This window comes from Triticum dicoccoides, chromosome 2A, assembly GCF_002162155.2.
Source record: "Triticum dicoccoides isolate Atlit2015 ecotype Zavitan chromosome 2A, WEW_v2.0, whole genome shotgun sequence".
Taxonomy (NCBI): domain Eukaryota; kingdom Viridiplantae; phylum Streptophyta; class Magnoliopsida; order Poales; family Poaceae; genus Triticum; species Triticum dicoccoides.
Genome location: NC_041382.1, coordinates 751,580,593 through 751,595,695, shown reverse-complemented (window position 1 = coordinate 751,595,695; position 15,103 = coordinate 751,580,593).

Below are 15,103 nucleotides of genomic sequence, written 5' to 3'. Positions count from 1 at the left end.
AAGGGGATAAAGATCCACCTTTTCACCTACGCCTTCTTCCTCCTTCGCCTATCCATTCTTGCGCACTCGAGCTCCAGCGCCCAAGTCCGCACTCCCCACCTCAACCTTCTCCAGCCATGTCCGGAGCGGGAGGCAAGTGGATGGTCTCCTCCGTCACGGAGGGACACATCAAAAAGCTGAGGAAGGCCGGATACCTATCTAACGACATCGCGTACCGGCTCCCCGAGAAGGGCCAGCTCATCCCCACCCCTAGGCCCCATGAGAAAGTGGTGTTTCTCCCCCATTTCCTCCGCGGACTGGGCTTCCCTCTCCATCCATTTGTCCGGGTGCTCATGTTCTACTACGGCCTGGATTTCCACGATCTGGCCCCGAACTTCGTCCTCAACATCTCGGCGGTTATCGTCGTGTGCGAGGCCTTCCTCCGCATCCGCCCCCATTTCGGGCTCTGGCTCAAGACTTTCAACGTCAAGCCGAAGGTGGTGCGCGGTAGCCAGGCGGAGTGCGGAGGCGCCATGGTGGGCAAGATGGCCAACGTCCTATGGCTCGAGGGATCCTTTGTGGAGACCCTGAAGGGGTGGCCATCGGGGTGGTTTTACATCATCGAGCCGTGCGACGCCGAATGGGTCGCACCCCCCGAGTTCCGGTCTGGACCCCCAACGCGGCTCACGTCCTGGAAAGAGACGGGCCTGTCGTGGGGTAAAAAAGGAGAGCTGACTGGACTCCAAACATGTGTCAAAACCCTGGCGGACAAGAAGCTCAAACTTGTCAACGTAGTCCAGGTTATGCTCATCCGCTTGATCCTCCCGTGCCAACGACGGGCTTTCAACCTATGGGAGTTCGACTCGGCGCGGCACCAAACTCTGAGCAAGCTCTTCGACACGACGTACGAAGATGCCTGGAAGGTGCTTTTCAAGGGCGCCGAGGCTCCCACATCCGCTACTAAGGATCGCGGATTCAGTGTGCAGCATCACGCGCTCGTGGTAAGCTGTTTTTTTCCTTTTACAGGGTATCAGTTTTCCATAGTTTGACTCTATGCGGGATCTAAGCTCCCTTTCCTCTGACAGGATTGGCAGGTGACGTCCGGACAGATCAACTATCCGGCCCCTTTGCCCGAAGGCCCAGCGGACGCTCCCTTGGCGAGGTTGCTGGTTCCGGCACCCTATGTGGTGCCGGAGAAGAAGGTCAATAAGAAGGCCGCGGGGACTCGAAAGAGTGTCCAACGCCCGGAGGTGTCGGATTCATCATCCGACGAATCCAAGACGCACTCCTCCCGTGAAGATGAGGAGGAGGAAGAAGAAGAGACCCCCTCCCCCTCCAGCGGGGGAAGGGAAGAAAAGGAAGGCCGCCCCAAGTTGGGAGGCCGAAGGGTCCAAGAAGGGGAAAACCCTTCCTCCGAACTGCTCCACCAACGCCGACGGCGGCGGAGAGGAGTGGGCGCCTAGGGCCAAGCCCCTGGCCAAATCGTAAGTATCCAGATACCAGAGTAATTTATAATATTCGTTTATTGTACATCTTTCCCTCACGTCGAATATGTTTATGCAGCCCACCCAAAGACCGGCTCGACGCATCATCGAGCGGCTCACTGGACTCGTCGGATGTGAACTCACTTCCGACGGCTTCCTTCCCCCGCCCTACGGACGACACCGAAGTGTTGTCCCAACAGGTTCCAAGCCGGGAGGAGGTGGTCCTGGAGGCGCCGCAAGGCGACCTCCTGGACTCCAGGAGTAAAGGGGATGAAACCCCCCAGGGCTCCAAGTCTGGCTCGAGGCCGAACACCGCTCCGGAACCTTCAAAGGTTCCAGAGTCCGGCCGGGGACCTCCTTCCAAGAGGAGCAAGTCCACCATGCCGGCGGCCTCCGTCCAACCGGAGGCGCCGGACAATATACTGGAGGCGCTCCAAGGTGCCTCCATCGACGAGGAGCACCGCGCTATTATGAGTGCGGTGGTCCAGAAGGTTCAGTCCACAAAAAATGGACTGACTGAAGCTTGTACTAGCCTTTTGACAGGCTTCGAGGTAAGTAAAGAAAGTGTAAATAATAGTACCGCATAGACAGTAGCCCCTGATGCTCTGTTTGGTGTTCGGGAAGAAAAGCCGAATAGAGGATCAAATAGAATTCGCAGGAGTCTAACAAAAATGAGACAATATGCATGTGCAGGCTACCCTGCTTACGTCCGCCGCACTGACTGCGGAAGTGGACACGCTAAAGCAGGACCTCGAAAGGTCCGAGCAAGAGCTCGAGCGTGCCAAGAAGCAGCTCGAGGACAATGAAGGTAAGAAATACCTTGTTAAAAATATATATATAGAAAAGGTGCAATTGCAAAAAATGACAGGATTATCGTGGCTATTGTAGGGGCCACGTCTGAGGTGGCGACCCTTAAGCAAGCGCTGGACGAGGCCAAGAAGAATTCGGCCTCGGAGCGCACCGAGCGGGAGAAGTATGAGGCCGAGGTTGGCAAGGTGTGGCAAGAGCTCCAGGCTCTCATGGAAAATCATGAGAGTTTGGAGCGTGACTCGAAGACGCAAGCGTCCGAGCTTGAGGTGGCTATTGAAAATGCAAAATCTGCCAAGGCCGAATCCCAGAAAACCCTCCAGGAGTTGGATGAGGTGAAGAAGATAGCGGCGGGTAAGGCATTCTTTATGCAAAGCAAACACATAAACGTGAGTTACCTGTTACTTACCCGAATCCGAAGCTCTCCAGGAGCGTTCGCAGATCTTCCCGGAGTGTATCCGATGCCGCCGCATTCTATTGAGCCGAGGAGGGCAGCTCGACGGAGAAGGTGTTCTGGTCTCAGTACGCTGAGGCCGGACACCCCGGGCCCCTGAGCGACCAGCTGAAGCAACTGGTCGAGCTCCACAAGGCGGCCGAACAGGCCATGAAGGCCCTCGTAGTTCGGCTGTGGCCCGAAGAGGCTCAGCCTGGGAGCTATTTCGGGCTGGTGCGGCGGCTGGTGGAGGCCTGTCCAAGGCTCGAAGTCATCAAGCGCTCCGTCTGCATTGAAGGTGCCCGTAGGGCCCTTGCCCGTGCTAAGGTGCACTGGGGCAAGCTGGATGCTGAGAAGCTTGTGAAGGACGGGCCACCGCCGGGGAAGGAGCATTGCAAGCCCGAGAATTACTATAAGGATGTTCTGAAGGGTGCCCGCCTTGTGGCGGATGAATGTTCTATGGATGTAATTTTTGAGTAAAACTCGCTTGTTCTGTCCTGTGCGCTGAAAACTTGTTCATATGCGCTAAGCAATGCTGTTTGAATTTAAAATATTACCTTCTGTGCGGCTGTTTATCAATTCTGAGAGATGGTGAGTCGTCGGCTTCTGCCCCCGTGCCGCTAGTGCTGGGGTGTTCGGGGATAAACCTGAGCGTTCTTTTCCCATGTTTGGGTCCTTCTAGGGAGGCGCTCAGCCCAACGAACAAGGCAATCGGACTATAATGCGTGAACACTCTCACTTAGCCATAAAATTCTATAATTTTAAATGTCGGCGAAGCCCCTGGTATTCGGAAGACCGAGTTCGGGGCGCTATCCACGCCTTGGCCGGACAGAGCCGGCTCCTCGCCCTAAGCGGCATAAGTCGTTAGGGACTCGAAAAAACCACTGGAACAGCGACCAGCTCTCGCTTCATCATGACAGTCAGTTTTAGCTTTCTCCACTGAGGTGCTCGACCCAGCTCAACCGGGGCACAATCGCAGTGGTTCTCCTAGTGCTACCTTAGCCGATATAGCGGAACATAAGGCACCAAAACATAGGAGTCGGGCAAACCCAACTATTGACCCAAGACATGATTCGGAGCCGATGCATATAATGCTATAAGTTCGGGGTGCCGCACTTGTTAAAGTGTTCGGACTTCTCACACCATATTGAGGGGTACTAAAGCCCCTGGCGTATTTTGGCCGTACCAACGTATACGGGTGCAACATGTCGTTAAGTAACATATAAAAAAAAGGTAATGCAAAAATAGACAAAAGCTATGCATTGTTTATTAAAAAGGGCTGCGATCAAAGCAGAACGATACAAATAATATGATAAGTGGAAGGTTGGACTAGTTAACGTGTCCATTCCAGGGGCAAGCTGCGGAATATTATGCGGAACGGGTATACTGCTCGTGATAGAGACCACCTGGGAGTTCTGTAGTGCAACGTGGCTTGTCTGCTTCCCTGGTTCTTGCATCGTTTTGTGCGGCAATTGAACTACCGAACAGGCCTTCCGAAGGATGAAGTCCTGAAAGTAAGAGAAAATTAAAAAATCGGCAGCCCCTGGTACGGTTTAAGCCGTGTTTTGGGCGTGCCATGATGGTGCCCCTCCCCCTGTGCCCATGGTATCTCTAGAGCGTAGTTATTTACGCGAAGTACTGGTGTCGCCTTTTTGCGAGGGTTGGGGTTGGGGCCGCATTGCTACGCCTGCTCGGATCATGCCAGGCAGTCTTGTTGTAGGTTACTCCAGGCGCACTTGACGGTGTCCGGTCGTTTAGTGGCCGGACGGGAGAACTGCCTGGAGAGGCTGCTTTGAACTTCCGCTGCAAGGGCCGCCGTGTGCTCCTCCGTTCGGAGGGAGTGTTTAGTGTTTCCATTGACCGTAATTACTCCTCGAGGGCCTGGCATCTTGAGCTTAAGGTATGCGTAATGCAGTACCGCATTAAACTTAGCGAACACGGTTCGCCCGAGCAGTGTGTGATAGCCACTGCGAAACGGGACTATGTCAAAGATTAACTCCTCGCTTCGGAAATTATCCGGAGATCCGAAGACCACTTCAAGTGTGACTGAGCCTGTACAGTTGGCCTCTACACCTGGTATTACGCCTTTAAAGGTCGTTTTGGTGGGCTTAATCCTCGAGGGATCTATGCCCATTTTCCGCACTGTATCCTGGTAAAGCGGGTTCAGGCTGCTACCACCGTCCATAAGGACTCTAGTGAGATGAAATCCGTTAATAATTGGGTCTAGAACCAAGCGGCGAATCCGCCATGACGGATGCTAGTGGGATGGTCCCTTCGATCAAAGGTGATCGGGCAGGAGGGCCATGGGTTGAACTTTGGGGAGACTGGCTCTACCGCGTATACGTCCCTTAACGCACGCTTCCGCTCCCTTTTGGGGATATGAGTTGCGTATATCATGTTCACCGTCCGCACTTGTGGGGGAAAACCCTTCTGTCCACTGTTGTTCGGCGGCCGGGGCTCCTCTTCGTCATCGCTATGCAGCCCCTTGTCTTCATTTTCGGCGTTTAACTTGCATGCCTGCTTGAACACCCAACAATCCCTGTTGGTGTGATTGGCTGGCTTTTCAGGGGTGCCATGTATCTCGCAAGAGCGGTCGAGTATTCGGTCCAAACTGGACGGGCCCCTAGGATTCCTTTTGAATGGCTTTTTCCGCTGACCGGATTTAGAGCCTCTGAATCCGGCATTAACTGTCGTATCCTCAGTATTGTCGCCGTTAATGCGGCGCTTCTGCTTGTTGTGACGCGACCTGCCACTGCTGTCCCTGGTGTCCAAATTACCAGGGTTCTTGGTCATATTGTTGCTACGAGCAAGCCAGCTGTCTTCTCCCGCGCAAAAGCGGGTCATGAGTGTCGTGAGTGCTGCCATAGATTTCGGCTTTTCCTATCCTAGGTGCCGGGCCAGCCATTCGTCACGGATATTGTGTTTGAAGGCTGCTAGGGCCTCAGCGTCCGGACAGTCGACTATTTGATTTTTCTTTGACAGGAACCGTGTCCAGAATTGCCTGGCCGATTCCTCTGGCTGCTGAATTACGTGACTTAGGTCATCAGCGTCTGGGGGTCGCACGTAAGTGCCCTGGAAATTGTCGAGGAATGTGGCTTCCAGGTCCTCCCAACAACTGATTGATCCTGTTGGCAAGCTGTTAAGCCAATGCCGAGCTGGTCCTTTAAGCTTGAGTGGGAGGTATTTGATGGCGTGAAAATCATCGCCGCGGGCCATGTGGATATGAAGGAGATAATCCTCGATCCATACCGCAGGATCTGTTGTGCCATCATATGATTCGATGTTTATGGGTTTGAAACCCTCAGGGATTTGATGATCCATTATTTCGTCTGTAAAGCAGAGTGGGTGTGCAGCGCCTCTGTACTGGGATATATCGTGACGTAGCTCCAATGAGCCTTGTCTACTGTGTTCGGCCCCGCCGAATTTGTGGCCGGCGTGACGGTTACCGTCTCGAGCCGTGGGGCACCCACGCGATCCGTAGATTGATCTTGTGTGCCTTGCCTTGTCCTCCAGCATGTCTCGTAAGTCCGGCGCATATTCCCGTGCCTTGGTACGGGGTGCGGCTTGAGTGGAGGGCCGAGAGGCCTCTCTGTCGCGACCACGAGGTGGCCGGTTGGCTGCATCAAGTGCTTCCTCCTCTAATTGGGGTAGCAACCCGCGCTTTGGGTAGCTCTTGGAGGGGCGTTCGAGTTTATGCTCTTCGGCCGCAAGGACTTCAGTCCATCTGTCGACTAGCAAATCTTGATCAGCCCTAAGTTGTTGCTGTTTTTTCTTGAGGCTTCTTGCCGTGGCCATAAGCCTGCCTTGAAAACGCTTTTGCTCGACGGGATCCTCTCGCACGACGAATTCGTCATCGTCGAGGCTTGACTCGTCTTCGGAGGGAGGCATATAATTATCGTCCTCGACCTCTCTGTCTGCCGCTCTCTCATGAGGGCTGGTTTCACCATCCTCCTGTGCTAAATCTTGCTGGAGGGGGTTTTCTTCGGCGCTTTCCGGAGTATTATTATCTCCCGTGCTGGAATCACCGTGTTTGTTTTGGCGGGATTTTCAGCGTCGCCGTTGACGTCGGCGCTTAGGCTGTTTCTTGGAGGGGTCATCCTCCGCTGTTACATCGCCATCTCCCTCTTTTGGGGTGTCCACCATGTATATGTCATATGACGAGGTGGCTTTCCACGGCCTAGTAGGCGCTGGCTCTTCATCATCTCCTTCATCGGCGTCCATACCGTTGATATCTTCGGAGTCGAAGTCGAGCATGTCGGTTAAGTTGTCGACAGTGGCTACAAAGTGGGTGGTGGGTGGGCTTTGAATTTCTTCATCGTCTGTATCCCAACCTTACTGACCGTAGTCCGGCCAGGGCTCTCCAGATAAAGAGAGAGACTTTAGTGACTTCAGGATATCGACGAAAGGTGAGTGCTGAAAGATGTCCGCGGCAGTGAACTCCATGATCGGCACCCAATCGGATTCGATTGGCAAGGGCGCGGAGGGTTCGAAGTCCGGAGAGGAGTCCAGCTCCTTGGAGTCACGAGTCTTGCAGAGTATGGGGCTGGTGCTTGGCTCAATCGCCGTTGGGGTCGCAGCCCCCGAGGTGGCGTCCAACCGCCCATCCTTGATCGGCGCAGTTGGCTCCAAATTAAGGGTCGGAGCCGATGCGGGTGCGGCCTCCAGGGCACTGTTCGACGGCAAAGCTAGATCATGCTCATCGTGACAGTGCGGCGCGTTTGGCAGTGGCTCGAATCCGTCAAAGATCAAGTCTCCGCGGATGTCAGCCGTGTAGTTTAAACTTCCAAATTTGATCTGACGGCCAGGGGCGTAGCTTTCGATCTGCTCCAGACGGCCAAGCGAATTGGCCCGCAGTGCGAAGCCGCCGAAGACAAAGATCTGTCCGGGGAGGAAGGTCTCACCCTGGACTGCATCGCTATTGATGATCGTAGGAGCCATCGAGCCTGACGGCGACGACACAGAGGAACTCTCAATGAAAGCACCAATGTCGGTGTCAAAACCGGCGGATCTCGGGTAGGGGGTCCCGAACTGTGCGTCTAGGCCGGATGGTAACAGGAGACAAGGGACACAAAGTTTTACCCAGGTTCGGGCCCTCTCGATGGAGGTAAAACCCTACGTCCTGCTTGATTAATATTGATGATATGGGTAGTACAAGAGTAGATCTACCACGAGATTGAGGAGGCTAAACCCTAGAAGCTAGCCTATGGTATGATTGTTGATGTGTATGTTGCCCTATGGACTAAAACCCTCCGGTTTATATAGACACCGGGTAGGGTTAGGGTTACATAGAGTCGGTTACAATGGTAGGAGATCTGCATATCCGTATCGCCAAGCTTTCCTTTCACGCCAAGGAAAATCCCTCCCGGACGCGGGACGAAGTCTTCAATCTTGTATCTTCATAATCCAGGAGTCCGGCTGAAGGTATAGTCCGGCCATCCGGACACCCCTAATCCAGGACTCCCTCAATGATATTCTCATGTGTCCTCAGGAGCGTTTTTCCTATTATAAGAGTTCGTTCCGGCTTGTCCTTTGCTACCAAAAGGATTGGGCCACCCTGCTGGACTTTATTTACTTTTGTTACTTGTTGCTCGTTACAATTTATCCTATCACAAAACTTACCACTTATTTCAGTACTTGCAGAGAATACCTTGCTGAAAACCGCTTATCATTTTCTTCTGCTCCTCGTTGGGTTTGACACTCTTACTTATCGAAAGGACTACGATAGATCCCCTATACTTGTGGGTCATCAAGACTCTTTTCTGGCGCCGTTGCCGGGGAGTGTAGCGCCTTTGGTAGGTGGAATTTGGTAAGGAAAAATTTATATACTGTGCTGAAATTTACTATCACTTGTTACTATGGAAAGTAATTCTCTGAGGGGCTTGTTCGGGGTATCTTCACCCCGTCCAGTAGAGCAAAGAGTTGCTCCTCAACCTACTGAACCTATTGAAAATGAAACTCCTTTTGAATTTCCTTCGGCTATGATGGAAAAACTGCTAGCTAACCCTTTTACAGGAGATGGAACAAAGCATCCTGATGAGCACTTAATATATGTGGATAAAGTTTGTGGATTATTTAAGCTTGCAGGTATACCCGATGATGTTGCTAAGAAGAAGGTCTTCCCTTTATCTTTGAAGGGAGACGCATTGGTATGGTATAGGCTATGTGATGAGATGAGATCATGGGACTATAAAAGATTGAAGTTGGAATTTCATCAAAAGTATTACCCTATGCATATTGTTCATCGTGATCGCAATTATATATATAGTTTTTGGCCTCGCGAAGGAGAAAGCATCGCTCAAGCTTGGGGGAGGCTTAAATCAATGTTATATTCATGCCCCAATCATGAGCTCCTGAGAGAAATAATTATGCAAAGTTTTTATGCTCGGCTTTCTGAAAACAATCGCACCATGCTCGATACTTCTTGTGCTGGCTCTTTTATGATGAAGACTATTGAATTCAGATGGAATTTATTGGATAGAATTAAACGCAACTCTGAAGATTGGGATCTTGACGAAGGTGAGTCAGGTATGACACCTAAGTTTGATTGTGTTAAATCTTTTATGGATACCGATATTTTCCGTAAGTTTAGCACTAAATATGGACTTGATTCTGAGATAGTAGCTTCTTTCTATGAATCCTTTGCTACTTATGTTGATCTCCCTAAGGAGAAGTGGTTTAAATATCATCCTCCCATAGAAGTAAAAGTAGATGCACCTATTAAAGTTGAAGAAAAGACTGTCACTTATAATGATCCTATTATTCCTACTTCTTATGTGGAGAAACCACCTTTCCCTGTTAGAGTAAAGGATCATGCTAAAGCTTCAACTGGTGTTCATAAAAGCAATATTATAACTTATACACCTCCTAAGCAAGTTAAAGTAGAACCTAAAATTGCTATTGTTAAAGATCTCTTGTCTGATAATATTGATGGGCATGTTATTCAGTTTGAAGGTGAAACTGCTAGAATTGCTAAACCTTGTGATAAAGATAAACATAGACCTGTGGTAGGCGTGCCTGTTATTTCTGTTAAAATAGGAGATCACTGTTATCATGGCTTATGTGATATGGGTGCCAGTGCTAGCGTTATACCTCATGACTTATACAAAGAAATTATGCATGATATTGCACCTGTTGAGTTAGAAGATATTGATGTCACAATTAAACTTGCTAATAGAGATACTATTTCACCAATTGGAATTGTTAGAGATGTTGAAGTCTTGTGTGGGAAAACTAAATATCCTGCTGATTTTCTTGTTCTTACTTCTCCGCAAGATAGCTTTTGTCCCATTATATTTGGTAGACCCTTCTTGAACACTGTTAAAGCTAAGATAGACTGCGAAAAGAATGTTGTTACTATTGGCTTGGATGATATGGTTCATGAGTTTAATTTCTCTAAATTTAGTAAACAACATCGTGAGGAAGAATTACCTAGTAAGGATGAAATTATTGGTCTTGCTTGTATTGCCGTACCTCCTAGTGATCCTTTAGGACACTGTTTACTAGACCATGAAAATAATATGTTCATGAATGAAAGAAGGGAAATAGATGAAGTATTCTTTAAACAAGAACCTATTCTGCAACACAACTTGCCTGTTGAAATTTTAGGGGATCCTCCTCCACCAAAGGGTGATCCCGTGTTTGAACTTAAACCTCTGCCTGATAATCTTAAATATGCTTATCCTGATGAAAAGAAGATATATCCTGTTATTATTAGTGCTAACCTTTCAGAGCATGAAGAAGAAAGATTATTGAAAACTCTGAAGAAGCATCGTGCTGCTATTGGATATACTCTTGATGATCTTAAGGGAATTAGTCCCACTGTATGTCAACATAAAATAAATTTGGAAGCAGATGCCAAACCAGTTCGTGATCCTCAACGACGTCTGAATCCTAAAATGAAAGAAGTGGTAAGAAAAGAAATACTCAAGCTTCTGGAGGCACGTATAATCTATCCCGTTGCTGATAGTGAGTGGGTAAGTCCTGTCCATTGTGTCCCTAAGAAGAGAGGTATTACTGTTGTTCCTAATGATAAAGATGAATTGATTCCACAAAGAATTATCACAGGTTATAGGATGGTAATTGATTTCCGCAAATTAAATAAAGCTACTAAGAAAGATCATTACCCCTTACCTTTTATTGATCAAATGCTAGAAAGATTATGCAAACACACACACTATTGCTTTCTAGATGGTTATTCTGGTTTCTCTCAAATACATGTGTCGGCTAGAGATCAATCAAAGACTACTTTTACATGCCCTTTTGGTACTTTTGCTTATAGACGTATGCCTTTTGGTTTATGTAATGCACCTGCTACCTTTCAAAGATGCATGATGGCTATATTCTCTGACTTTTGTGAAAAGATTTGTGAGGTTTTCATGGACGAATTTTCCATCTATGGTTCCTATTTTGATGATTGCTTGAGCAATCTTGATCGAGTTTTGCAGAGATGTGAAGAAACTAATCTTGTCTTGAATTGGGAAAAGTGCCACTTTATGGTTAATGAAGGTATTGTCTTGGGGCACAAAGTTTCTGAAAGAGGTATTGAAGTTGATAAAGCCAAGGTTGATGCTATTGAAAAGATGCCATGTCCCAAGGACATCAAAGGTATAAGAAGTTTCCTTGGTCACGCTGGATTTTATAGGAGGTTCATTAAGGACTTCTCAAAAATTTCTCGGCCTCTGACTAATTTATTGCAAAAAGATATACCATTTGTCTTTGATGATGATTGTGTAGAAGCATTTGAAATACTTAAGAAAGCATTAGTCTCTGCACCTGTTGTTCAGTCACCTGATTGGAATTTACCCTTTGAAATTATGTGTGATGCCAGTGATTATGCTGTAGGTGCTGTTCTAGGGCAAAGAGTTGATAGGAAATTAAATGTTATTCATTATGTTAGTAAGACTCTAGACAATGCTCAAACAAATTATGCTACTACTGAAAAAGAGTTGTTAGCAGTTGTATTTGCTTGTGATAAGTTCAGATCTTATATTGTTGATTCTAAAGTAACTATTCAAACTGATCATGCTGCTATTAAATACCTTATGGAAAAGAAAGATGCTAAACCTAGACTTATTAGATGGGTTCTCTTGCTACAAGAATTTGATTTGCATATTGTTGATAGAAAGGGAGCTGAGAACCCCGTTGCAGACAACTTGTCTAGGTTAGAAAATATTCTTGATGACCCACTACCTATTAATGATAACTTTCCTGATGAACAATTAAATGTTATAAGTACTTCTCGTAGTACTCCATGGTATGCTGATTATGCTAATTATATTGTTGCTAAGTTTATACCACCTACCTTCACATACCAGCAAAAGAAAAAGTTCTTCTATGATTTGAGACATTACTTTTGGGATGACCCACATCTTTATAAAGAAGGAGTAGATGGTGTTATTAGACATTGTGTACCTGAGCATGAATAGGAACAGATCCTACGCAAGTGCCACTCCGAGTCTTATGGAGGACACCACGCTGGAGATAGAACTGCACATAAGGTACTGCAATCTGGTTTTTATTGGCCTACTCTCTTCAAGGATGCCCGCAAGTTTGTCTTGTCTTGTGATGAATGTCAAAGAATTGGTAATATTAGTAGACGTCAAGAAATGCCTATGAATTATTCACTTGTTATTGAGCCATTTGATGTTTGGGGCTTTGATTATATGGGACCTTTTCCTGCCTCCAATGGATACACACATATTCTAGTTGTTGTTGATCACGTTACTAAGTGGGTAGAAGCTATTCCAACTAGTAGTGTTGATCATAACACTTCTATTAAAATGCTTAAAGAAGTTATTTTTCCGAGGTTTAGAGTCCCTAGATATTTAATGACTGATGGTGGTTCACACTTTATTCATGGTGCCTTCCGTAAAATGCTTGCTAAATATGATGTTAATCATAGAATTGCATCTCCTTATCACCCACAGTCTAGTGGTCAAGTAGAGTTGAGCAATAGAGAGATCAAATTAATTTTGCAAAAGACTGTTAATAGGTCCAGAAAGAATTGGTCTAAGAAACTTGATGATGCATTATGGGCATATAGAACTGCATATAAAAATCCTATGGGAATGTCTCCGTATAAAATGGTTTATGGAAAAGCATGTCACTTACCTCTCGAACTAGAACATAAGGCATATTGGGCTATTAAAGAACTCAACTATGATTTTAAACTTGCGGTTGAGAAGAGGTTATTTGATATTAGCTCACCTGACGAATGGAGAACCCAAGCTTATGAGAATGCCAAGTTGTTTAAAGAAAAAGTTAAAAGATGGCATGACAAAAGGATACAAAAGCGTGAGTTTAATGTAGGTGATTATGTATTGCTATACAACTCTCGTTTAAGATTTTTTACAGGAAAACTTCTCTCTAAATGGGAAGGCCCCTATGTTATCGAGGAGATCTATCGTTCTGGTGCCATAAAAAATCAACAACTTCGAGGGCACAAATTCGAAGGTGGTAAACGGTCAAAGAATCAAACATTGTATCTCAGGTAATCCCATAAATGTTGAAACCAATATTATTGAAACCGTAACCCCGGAGGAATACATAAGAGACACTTTCTGGAACGTTTCAGACTCCGAAAAGGAATAGGTATGTGGTACGATAAGTAAACTGACTCCAAAACAATTTTTAAGGCAATATTTCTCAATTTTGGAATATTTAGAAAAATAGAAAAATAAGTAGCAGTCCGGGAAGGACATGAGGGCCCCACGAGGGTGGTGGGCGCGCCCCCCTACCTCGTGTGCCTTCCGGACTCCGTTTTCTTGCACGTTACGTATTTTGGTCGGTAAAAATTCATTATATATTTTCCCGAAGGTTTTGACTCCCGTATCACGCAAAATACCTCTGTTTTTGTTTTCGAGCTATTGCTGCTGCAGATTAGGGCAAGATGTCTTCTCAAGAGTCAATTGGGGAGAGCCAGGTATCTAATCCGGCACCGGAACCAAGGGCAAACAGCGACACTGACCACTTTGGGCCAGCAACGGAGGAGGAGATGGAGGCTGACTTGATGAGAGTAGATGCCATGGTGGACCAAGAAGTCACCTCTCGCCTCCGAGTTGGGTTCACGATGGGGGGAACTATAGAGCTCAGCTATTCCAAACTCAGTTATCCCTTCTAATGTTAGATTTCTTTCTTACGAAAATATGAAGAGGAGTGTCACTTGTTCTCCCGCAGCTATGCAACACCCTTGGGTGCAAGGAGCTTTAGCTGTCACAGGAAAGCTTCATAAGGAAATAATGGACCTCAAACAACAAGTCAATAAGCTCGAGGAGGAGAACCGCATCCTGAGGGGAATCATCACCAAGAATATTACACCGACAACAAAGAAGGGGACATAATCACATGGGTATGGGCACTCCCCTTGGCAACTGCCAAGCTTGGGGGAGGTGCCCTGGTATCGTATCACAATCACTACTCCTATCTTTACCGTTTTTCTTAGTTCGATCTTATTAGCCATATCTTGATCTAGTAGAATAAAGTTTATGGCATGATCTAGTTTTGAGTTTTGCTTTATGATCTCTCTATGTAATTGAGTCCATGACCTATATATAATAAAAATTAGTGTTGAGTCAAGGGCTTGATTGTTTTTCCATAATCTTGGGTGAATAAAAGAAAGAAGAAAAGAATAAAAAGAAACAAAAAAGTTCATATTGATCTTATTGAGAGTAATGACTTCACATAGAAAGAGTATGATGATTAAAAGTTGTTGGGAGTTGGCAGACATAGCTTTGGTCATTGTTGCAATTAATAGGAAGTACTAAGGAAAGAGAGGTTTCACATATAGATATATTATCATTGACATCTTTTATGATTCGGAGCACTCATTAAAATATGACATGCTAAAGAGTTGATGTTGGACAAGGAAGACAACGTAATGAGTTATGTCTTTCTTACATCTGAGATGAAGTATGTTGTCATGGTTCCTCTAACTTGTTGAGCTTGCCTTTCCCCCTCATGCTAGCCAAATTCTCAGCACCAAGTAGAAATACTACTTGTGCTTCCAAAATCCCTAAACCAGTTTTGCCATGAGAGTCCACCATATCTGCCTATGGATTGAGTAAGATCCTTCAAGTAAGTTGTCATCGGTGAAAAGCAATAAAAATTGCTCTAAATATGTATGATTGATTGGTGTGGGAGAAATAAGCTTTATACGATCTTGTGATGTGGAAGTAATAAAAGTGACGGACTGCATAATAAAGGTTCATATCACAAGGGGCAATATAAAGTGACGTTCTTTCGCATTGAGATTTTATGCATCCAACCATAAAAGCGCATGGAAACCTCTGCTTCCCTCTGCGAAGGGCCTATCTTTCATTATTATCTTCTGCCTTATACAAGAGTCACGGTGATCTTCACCTTTCCTTTTTCATTTTATCCTTTGGCAAGCTCAGCATGTTGG